Source organism: Platichthys flesus, chromosome 13 (genome assembly GCF_949316205.1).
Source record: "Platichthys flesus chromosome 13, fPlaFle2.1, whole genome shotgun sequence".
In the NCBI taxonomy this organism is placed as follows: Eukaryota; Metazoa; Chordata; class Actinopteri; order Pleuronectiformes; family Pleuronectidae; genus Platichthys; species Platichthys flesus.
In genome coordinates this window covers 24,116,983-24,127,707 of record NC_084957.1, presented here as the reverse complement: position 1 = coordinate 24,127,707, position 10,725 = coordinate 24,116,983, and positions in this window count along the sequence as shown.

The window sequence follows — 10,725 nt, the reverse complement described above, 5'->3', positions numbered from 1 at the left end:
TGTGCAAATTAATGATGAGTCATCTGTGCGCACCAAAGTTAATCATGGTGTTCCACAGGGCTCTGTGCTCGGCCCAATTTTATTCTCATTATATATGCTTCCACTAGGTCGCAGAAGCGACCTAGTGGAAGCATGTTTCAGGCTTTAAGCCTGAAACATGCTTCTTAAAATTCCTCCAGTCTGAAATATCTGCGGGCACGGACACGGCAGCTGCAATGTCGACTTAAAAATCCGCGGGGGTAAAGCCTGACACATGCTTCTGCGACTGCGTCTGCGTCTTTTCACGCCGCTGTGGCGCAAGACTCGTTTTCATTCATGCTTCCCCAACCGTTGCACGTCTTACAAAGCAATTCCGCGCCAGAACACTAGGCGGAGTAATGCTTTTTGTCGAGACGACCTTAGAGACGCCTTCTTTCTTCTTCGTCGATTGTTTATTTACATAGCCACTGCGGCTCCTCGTAGCCTTTTTCTGGCGGACAAATCCGCCAGTCAGTGACAGGTTATACAAGTGATCATACTATCGGATATCTTCTGCCAAGTGCTCTTCTATTTGGTCCATATTCGTTCTTCTAAATCTTCCGTGATTTCTGCCGGTATTATGGGGCATGAAACCGGAAATGCAGCTCCAGAAGGGATGTAGAGCAGACCAATCACAGCCTTGCGGGCTGAGTGAGCTTGCGGAAATTTGCCGTAAATTTTAGAAAAGGGGGTCGACACCAGTCAGCACGTAAGGAGGGATACATAAGCACGTAAGGGACCCGGAAGGGCTCTTGCGCTTACGGGCCCGTGAAAACGCAGAAGCATGTTTCAGGCTTTAGTCCTGTAGCATTAGCTGTAAGGTGGAATCAGTGTCAGCTATGGCATGATAGAAGCAAGGGCGGCAGACAACATTACTCACCCCGCTGGCGCGCGCTACCGCACTCATCTTGCCTGGTGGAGCGACTCCACGCTGTAAGCCAGTCCGGCAATGTGACAAGGTGTCTCAGTCAAGTGTGCCGACCAAGGTCCCGGAACGAAACAACAGCGCCAGGGAGACGCGAGTAAAGGCCAAATTATAGTCGGGTTGCACGCACGCATGCATGCATGCATGCACGCAACACGCCCCTTTCGAGCCCTCTGGCGGCTTGCGTGCGTCCGCCAATTTTTGTAACTACACGACAAAACGACGCGAGCCTCACGCAGCCCGCAAGGCTTGTGATTGGTCTGCTTACTACATCCCGTCCGGAGTCTAGTTTTCGGTTTCATGCCCCACAATACGCGGAAATCACGGAAGATTTAGAAGAACGAATATGGACCAAATAGAAGAGCACTTGGCAGAAGAGATCCGAAAGTATGACCACTTGTATAACCCGTCACTGACTGGCCGATTTGTCCGCCAGAAATAGGCTATGAGGAGCCGGAGTGGCGATGTAAATAAACATTCGACGAAGAAGAAGACGTCTCTTCTTTGTGTGTTTTGTTTTCGAAAAAAAAAGTTACTCCGCCTAGTGTTCTGGCGGTGAATTGCGTTGCAACACGCGCAACACGTTTAGGAAGCATAAACCAAAACGGATCCGTCGATGCAGCTGCGTGGCCTTCCGCGGTTGCAGTCGCAGGACTATAATTAGGCCTTAAGAGTGGGCTGCTGCCTTAAATAGGGGCCTACAGCGCCCCCCTTGACGAGGAGGGCGCATGCAGGCACAGCGCCCCCAGTGGCAGGGAGGGCACCCGCATCTGGCCACATATGCAACACCTTGTACTGGATTAATCTATAACGTGAATTTATAGAAGAGTTAATCCGAGTCATTGCCACCTCCCAGAGCCCAGCTGATATATCTGAGTTCAAGTCCCTAGTCCAGGCCTCCCTAATGAGGTCAGAAGAAACATGATCAGCCAGACATTCTACAAATTTTGATATTAAATGTTTGGAGTCAGGAGGAAGCAAGAGAACCCCAAGGAGAGGGTGAGTGATGGTGGGGGACTTAAAGTCTTGACACTCTTCCTGAACATAGTGTCTGGCTTGAAGATATCTAAAAAGATGTGAGTTTGGAAGATTAAACTTAGTTTTTAGTTGACTAAATGAAGCAAATTGGCCATCAATATACAAATCCAAGAAATGTCTTATTCCCCTCTCCCTCCAAACTGCAAAGACCCCATCCAGTTGTCCAGGCTTGAATGAGTGGTTCTGGCATATTGGGGCATGTATATAGACACTAGGGGCCTGGCGAGCCATTTTTATCTGGTTTAGTATTCACAAAGAATTCTTTAGGGCAGTGATTCCCAAATGGGGGTACACGTACCCCTGGGGGTACTTGAAGGTACTCCAGGGGGTACTTGAGATTTTTTTTTTATATATTTAAAATTAGCATCCATTCAAAAATCCTTGAAAAATTGTTATTTAATAAATATTCAATAAAATATAAGTGTAAGTTCATGAACTAAATTTTATATTCAGTAGGCTTTTCAATTTAGTTATCCTAAAAAAACAGAGTCTCCCCCATACCGATGGTTTGACCCAACCTGGCACACGCCACCTGTCATCACCTGTCATCACCTGCCTTGAAAACTTCAACAATGGAGTCGAGTTGAAGTGCAGCAGCAATGCTGCTGAAACACGGAGGGACAAGTCCCAAAGAAGGTGAAACCAGAGCAGAGAGCCTTCCCTAAACAACACCGTGAGAGCTTGTGCCTCTTCGGAGGGGCGCTAAAACGTAAAAGTTTTCCGTTGTGAAGTTAATGATTCATAACAAGAAGTCCGCGTCTCTTCCGGTACCCTTTCAAAATAAAAGCATGTAATACAAAAGCGGAAATGAAATTGTATGACCTTAAAGCGAGCAAATATTTCACAATAAAATAACAAAGACACTTCAATAATATTAACAATAACATAGATTGGGTTATTTACACTTTTAGTTTTTTCTGTGGGGAGAGATTAGCCAACAGTGGCATTAAGCCACCACATCTTCAGCGGTATCTCCAGACAAAACATGAAAGTCATGGTGGTAAGCCACCTGAGTTTTTTAAGAGGAAACTTTCTGAATTCAGGTCATCTCAAGACACGATGCGAAAAGCCTCCCAGAAGCAAACGGAAACAAGCTACCTGTCAGTTTTCTTTTCGATCCTTAAAGAAGATATTTTAAGATGATAAATATTTAAAAAATATGTTTTGAGCTAATCTTTTATTTAAAACTAAGTTAATGATTCATTTTTTGGGAAGAAGTGTTTAGCTATAATTAAGTTCATGAGTTCAACTTGAGAAAATATCTTTATTATGATCCCAAAAGAGGTCACTTTAAGTTGATAATTATTTTGAGGTGCACAAATCTTTATTTATATTGAGATAATAATAAAAGTCTTTAGTTATTTTTATATCTTTTTATTTCGAAATAGTTCAAGAAAGACCACTACAAATGAGCAATGTTATGGACATTGATGGAGTTTTAAATTTGAATGTGTCTAGTTACAAGGCTTAATAAATCACATTACATCTTTCTTTCAACCAAAAATGCTTTGCGCTGGTTAGGGGGTACACGGCAGAATTTTTTCTTCGAAGGGGGTACGTCACTGAAAAAAGGTTGAGAACCACTGCTTTAGGGTAAAGTTCTGTCGGATTGACTTGTCTATGAGGGTAGGGCTGAAGAACAAAAGTGCAGGAAGTGAGGAATTTTTAACAGCAGAGGCCTTAAGTTGTAGCCACAAAGGCTCCTTCTCCACCTCTGCACTGCTGCAATTCCAGTAAGTAAGAGCTCTGGAGTTAGCTGCCCAGTAGTAGTGTTTCAGAATTGGTCCACTGAGACCACCCTTTTTAGTGGGCTTCTGTAGGTGAGGCTTGGATATCCTGTGTGATTTGTATCCCCGTAGGAAAGGGACTATGATAGAATCGATCTTCTTAAAAAAAGGATGCATTTAAATATATGGGCCATTTTACCTTAAGAGCTGTTGGTACCTTTATAAACCCGCTAGAGCACTCCGCTCCCAGGATTTAGGGGGGGGGTCGCGATGGTGGATCCAGTGTGGCGGATTCTGTGTCGTGTGGGCTGGTCGTGGTGGTGGTGGCGGGCCCTGTGTGGCGGATTCTGTGTCGTGTGGGCTGATCGTGGTGGTGGTGGCGGACCCTGTGTCGCGTTGGCATCGGGTACGGGCATTGGACCAGGACCGCGGCGGCGGCTCGTGGTGGGTGGCGGTGGAAGGTGACTGAGGACTGGAGTGGCGTTCTGGTCTGGATGGTGGATCATGGTCCTGCTGGTTGCTGACCATGGACTGTGATTGCAGCGGGACTGCTTGGCATGTCATGTTGGGGTTGTCCTTCGGGATGCTTACCCTCATCAAATGCTGCTAGAGACTTTAATCTTTAATCTTGAAGACTTTAATCTTGATGATGTTTTCCTGCACGTGGCATCTATTGCACTTCTGTCCGTCCTGGGAGAGGGATCCCTCACATGTGGCTCTCTCTGAGGTTTCTACGTATTTTTACCCTGTTAAAAGGGTTTTTAGCAGTTTTTCCTTACTCTTGCTGAGGGTTAAGGACAGAGGATGTCACACCCTGTTATGTAATTTGTGAATATGGGCTATACAAATAAAATTTGATTGATTGATTGAATTGCGTTTACCCGTCCTATCATGGATAAGGGCAATATTCTCCAGGACTCAATATTTTCTTTGAGTTTTTCTATTGATTCCGTGAAGTTGCATTTAAAAATATGTTTTGGATCTCTCGTGAGCTTAAGGCCAAGGTACATGAAACAATCCTTCACTACACGGAAAGGCAGTTTTTCCAAAAATTTGTTGGTGAGTTTACCCACCAAAAGCATAAATTCGCTCTTTTTCCAAATTAAGGTGTAACCAGAAATCTTCCCGAAGGAGTTTATATATTCAAGAAGGATGGGAATGGAGGATGACGGGTCGCCGAGACAGACGAGAAGGTCATCAGCATAGAGGGTCAAACGGGTCTCAATACCTCCCAGTTTAATACCTTTAATGTCTTGATGTCCTCTAATTCCAATCGCCAGGGGCTCCAGCGCTAAGTTAAATAGCAAGGGGGACAATGGGTCCCCTTGGCGAAAACCACATTGCAAAGAGAACGGTTTGGATCTGTCCCCATTTGTAAGGATGAAGGATTTTGGATCATTATATAATATTTTGACCCATTCTATGAATATATCTCCAAATCCAAACCTCCTGAGAGTATCTATCAGATAGGGCCACTCTATCATGTCAAACGCCTTGTGCGCATCTAAAGAAAGTATAGCAGGATTATCATCTTTGTCATGAACAGCGTACATAACATTTAAAATTTTGCGGACATTACAAAAAGAGTACCTGCCTGGAACAAAACCTGTTTGGTCTGGGTGGATTATGGTTGCTATATGGTTGCCCAGCCTTTTTGCCAATACTTTTGATATTATTTTCAAATCACAATTTAGCAGGGCAATGGGCCTGTAGTTACCAGGATCCGTTTCATCTTTATCTTTTTTTAATAGGACACAAAGGTTTGCTTCAGTCAATGAGGCTGGGAGCTGTTTTTAAAAGTATCGCAAATAATTCTCATTAATATAGGTGTTAGAGTATTTTGAAAAGCCTCGTAAAACTCTGGTCCAAACCCATCCGGTCCAGCTGCCTTTCCAGAAGGGAATGCTTTTATTGCCTCCAGCACCTCAGATGACGAGAAATCCAAGTCCAAATTGTCCCTGAAGGCAGCATCCAATTGTGGGAGTTGAAGTGGTTCAAAGAAATGATCTAAGTCTTCCTGTGTAGCTTTTGATTTGGATGTGTAAATATCTGAGCAAAACTCCTGAAATCGATTGTTGATATCCTTTAAGTCAGTAAGCATAAGGCCAGATTTGGATTTAATTTTATAGATGGCTCGTTTCGCTAACTGTCTTGCCAATAACTTTTGTGGTTTGCCGCCAAACTCAAAGTGTCTCTGTTTAAGTTTGAGAAGTGTTTTACCAATCTGTTCCCCCAGGATGGAATTGTACTCATATTTCAAAAGTATATTCTTATGATCTGATTCGAGCAAAGAGTTTTTATAAACCTGTTCAGCAACCAGCAATTGTCCATCTATCTCCTCCAATCTCTTTCTCCTAGCCCTTTTCAATGTAGCTTCATAAGAAATAATGTAGCCTCTAATTTAAGCTTTAAGTGTTTCCCACAATGTTGAGTCACTCACCTCCCCGTTGTCACTGACCTCAAGAAACTGAGAGATATTAGTTGTTATGTATTTTTTAAATGCTTGGTCCTGAAGTAAGAGGGGATTGAAACGCCAGGTATAGGCTTGTCTGGGGAGGGACATTCGTAGGTTCAACTCAACCGGACTATGGTCTGATATTATTATATTGTGATATTTGACATTGTCAGTATTGGAGATCAGTCTAGAGTCGACTAGAAAATAGTCAATCCGTGTATAAGACTTGTGTACATTAGAATAAAAAGAATAATCACGATCAGATGGATGTTTCAGTCGCCAAATGTCTACCACCTTCTTTGACATCATCAAATTATTGAGAGTTTTAACAGCCACAATAATGGGTGGAGGAGCTGAGGATAGTCTGTCCAGATATGGGTCAAGATTAGAGATGAGCCGGATACTCGGCTGAAACGAGTATCCGGTACGGATAAAGCACTTTTGCCGAGCACAAGTATTATACGAATAATACGAGTCATTATCTGTGCTCGGACTGAATGAAAATCCTCACACAGCGTCACAGCGCTCCTCCCCTTCACACACCGCTCTGCTCACTCACTCACAGAACAGCTCTCTGTCTCTCTCAGTCACTCAGGTTCGCGGCTCTTTTCGGTTAACGTTTAGGGTTTCTTCAGCTTGAAGTTTGTTTTTATTTCAGTTTGTACTTACTTATTAACCAGTAGAGTTCTGTTAAACGTGGGTTCGTTCAGACGTGGTGCTGGTAGAAAGCAACTCGCGTTGCGTCTCTGCCTGTCGGAGATTATTTTTTTTTTTACTTCACGCATTAAGTGTCTGACTACTCTCTAGCGTCTGGCTACGCTCTCTCACTCTCTCTCTCTCTCTCCCTCTCTCTGCCAGTCGTTGGAGTTTTTTTTTTTTTTTTTTTAAACCGTCAGTTGGCTCTAACCAGTTTTATTTTACTTCACGCACTGAGTGTCTGACACATTCTAGGTAGTAGTGATATAAAAAATATTACAAATTAAGCTACACACACACACACACACTCCCCCTCTCTCTCTATGTCTCTCTCTTACTCACTCAAACACACACTCACACACACACACACTCCCGGGTTAAATCACACCCACTTCCGGGTTAGGCCCCGCCCACTCTGAGTACGGATACGGATACAGATAATTCATCAATCAATCAATCAATCAATCAAATTTTATTTGTATAGCCCATATTCACAAATTACAATTCATCTCATAGGGCTTTAACAGGGTGTGACATCCTCTGTCCTTAACCCTCAGCAAGAGTAAGGAAAAACTACAAAAAACCCTTTTAACAGGGTAAAAATATGTAGAAACCTCAGAGAGAGCCACATGTGAGGGATCCCTCTCCCAGGACGGACAGAAGTGCAATAGATGCCACGTGCAGGAGAACATCATCAATAATCAAAGTCTCTAGCAGCATTGATGAAGCACAGTCCATGCTCAGCAACCATCTAGACCACGATCCACCATCCAGACCAGACGCCACTTCAGTCCTCAGTCACCGTCCACCGCCGCCCACCAGGAGGACCCATCACAAGCCACCACTGCGGTCCTGGTCCACCGCCCGTGCCCAATGCCAACGCGACACAGGGTCCGCCACCAGCACCACGATCAGCCCACATGACTCAGAATCCGCCACACTGGATCCAACACCGCGACCCCCGGTGCGCGATCCACAAACCGTAATCCATGGTGCGGCCACAGAGGCCCTGGATCTGCGGGTGATAAAGCAAAGGGATTCCGGGGAAGGGGGATAGGGATGGAGAAGAGGAAGGAGAAGCTGGAAAGAGAAGCTCTGTGTGTCATGTGTCATAAAATAGAACAAGTAACGTTCTGGCGCACTAATTAGCTCTAACTATAAGCTTTATCAAAAAGGAAGGTTTTGAGCCTACTTTTAAACGAACAGATGGTGACTGCCTCCCGAACTGAAAGTGGTAGATTATTCCACAGCCGAGGGGCTTGATGGCTAAAAGCTCTGGCTCCTACTCTACTTTTAGAGAATTTAGGGACGACAAGTAGGCTTGAATTCTGGGAGCGGAGTGCTCTAGTGGGTTTATAAGGTAGTAACAGCTCTTTAAGGTATAAAGGCGCTATATTATTAAGGGCCTTGAAGGTGAGGAGGAGAATTTTAAATTCTATTCTAGATTTAACTGGAAGCCAGTGTAGCGATGCTAATATTGGAGAAATGTGCTCTCTTCTCTTTGTTCTCGTCAGGACACGTGCTGCAGCATTTTGGACAAGCTGTAGAGTCTTTAACGACTTCCTGCTGGAGCCTGATAATAATGAATTACAATAGTCCAGTCTCGATGTAACAAAGGCGTGGACTAGTTTTTCTGCATCTTTTTGTGAAAGGACATGTCTAATTTTTGAAATATTACGCAAGTGGAAAAAAGCGGTCCTAGAAATTTGTTTTAAGTGACTATTAAAGGATAAATCAGGATCGAAGATCACTCCCAAGTTCCTGACTGTTTCATTGGAAGCAAGGGCAATGTCGTCTAGCGCAGCTATATCATTAGATAATGCATCTCTAAGGTGTTTGGGGCCAAGTATTATAACCTCTGTTTTGTCTGAGTTTAATAAGAGAAAATTGCGGGTCATCCAGGTTTTTATGTCCTTGAGACATGTTCGAAGTTTAGTTAATTGATTACTTTGTTCAGGTTTTATTGACAAATATAACTGGGTGTCATCCGCATAGCAGTGGAAATTTACCGAGTGTGTCCTGATAATGTTTCCTAGTGGAAGCATATATAATGAGAATAAAATTGGGCCGAGCACAGAGCCCTGTGGAACACCATGATTAACTTTGGTGCGCACAGATGACTCATCATTAATTTGCACAAATTGGGAGCGATCAGAAAAATACGATTTAAACCAGTTAAGGGCGGTTCCATTAATGTTAATTAACTGTTTTAGTCTTTAATTATAATTCATATGGTTAACAGATACAGATACAGATACAGATAATGCTGCACTCGCTCATCCCTAGTCAAGATAACAATTAAAGTCACCTCCAATCATTATATGGCTCAAATCATTATCAGGAATTAAATTGAACAATTTACAAAAAAAAAGGCGGGGTCATCTATATTTGGCCCATAGACATTAACCAGTGTTACGGGGAGTAGATTTATATATCCAGTTAGAATTAAAAACCTGCCATTTGGATCAATTATGGACGACTGAAAACGGAAAGGTATATTCTTACGGAAAAGGATGGCCACACCTCTAGCCTTAGATGTGAAAGGAGAATGATAGACCTGTGAGATTCAGTTAGCCCTCAGTTTCCTGTGCCGGGTGGCTTTAACATGCGTTTCTTGTAAGAAAATTATATCGGATTTCATTGCCTTTAAGTGTGCAAATACTTTACCACGCTTAACCGGGTGACCTAACCCACGGACGTTCCAGGAGAGCAAGGATATAGAATCAAGCATATTACTCATTTATGATACCTTAAACACAGGAGATTGAATAGTGACCAAGAAAATAATAATTACGCTATAAGCGAACATAAACTTAGCACTCGGCCTGGCAGGCAGCATCAACAAACACAAAATACAATTAACAGTTAACAAGAACATGAACATAAACAAAACCCCCACCACATGCTTCCCCAAACGAAGCAGAGTTACCCTCATCCACATCTGGGACCACCGGCTGAAAAAGCAGGGAGAAATTCTCCAAAACACAGCCCCTCGTTGGCTCCCACGGCACAGAACAAATTACACATTAAGAAGAAAAAAACAAAAAGATCGCCGTGGTAACAGTTCAGTGATCATGGAACATACTCTACGTTTGCATTTTGCATAGTAGCCTTTCGAAGGTTTTTGCTCAATGAAGTTCTTCGCTGCAGCCGGGTCGTTAAATACCTTCACTTGCCCCTGATGACTGAACGTTGGCTTAGCTTCAATTGTGAATCATCTGCATACAAATGACTCCATGGTTGGATTTGTATTGAAAACTGTAAAAAGCCAAGAAGAGACCCATGAAAAATGCCACAGGTAATATTAACCTGGCTGGAGAAAACAAAATCGAGAAGGTTCTACTACACAGATAAGACTTCAACCAGTCTTGCATTGTCCCTTTCACGCCCATCAATTTTTCAAGTCGATCAATTAAAATGCTCTGATCATCTGTATCTTTCTTGAAGAAAATTTTACTTTCTTGATTCTTGTTGTTATGGTTGAATGCACTTATTGTAAGTCACTTTGGATAAAACCATCAGCTAAATGTAATGTATCAGTCGCAGCAGAGATCCACTTGAAACAAGTTATTTACACCACATGTTTTAGTATAAGAGTTCCTTATGGCAAAAAATGCCTTAATTGCATAATCTGGGACAGGTCACTTTGTTATCTGGGACAATATTATGCTTTAAAAAAAGCATAAATCTCCTCCCTTTATTAATGCTGAGCTCAATATTACCATTTTTTCTGCAAAATAATTCACAGAATTAAAAATTGCAAAAAATGTCCCAGATTACCCAAATTCCCCTGACCACTACTGATGTTGCAAAAAATTTTAATTTTACTCTTTGTATCGCTTAAAGCAGGACTTCAATCTCTGATT